The sequence below is a fragment of the Physeter macrocephalus genome, chromosome 17, assembly GCF_002837175.3.
Source record: "Physeter macrocephalus isolate SW-GA chromosome 17, ASM283717v5, whole genome shotgun sequence".
NCBI classification, from domain to species: Eukaryota; Metazoa; Chordata; class Mammalia; order Artiodactyla; family Physeteridae; genus Physeter; species Physeter macrocephalus.
Genome location: NC_041230.1, coordinates 8496237 through 8496600, shown reverse-complemented (window position 1 = coordinate 8496600; position 364 = coordinate 8496237).

Genomic DNA, 364 nt, shown 5'->3' with positions numbered 1-364 from the left:
TCTGCTGCACTACAACACGGGGGAAGGTTCTGATGGCAACTCCTCCCAGGCCATAGTTAGTTCCATGAGTTGTGTGTCGAGAATTCGGACTGGAACTGCTCCAAAGTAAGGGTGCTGGTGAAGCCAGGCTTGGTTGGGGTCCAAAATGACTACAGAGGTGCAAGAGGGGAACTTGGGAGACCACACTTGTGGCAGCTAGCAGATGTTAGAGAAGCTAGAAAAGACAGGCTTCCAACAGTGTAGTAAGAGCCAGGTGTGTTGGCAGGTATGCCTGTCCGAGTACGATTCCGGGTAGGGCGCCCTATGTGTGTGTGCGTGTGTGTATGTGTGTGTGTGTGTGTGTGTGTGTGTGTGTGAGAGAGAG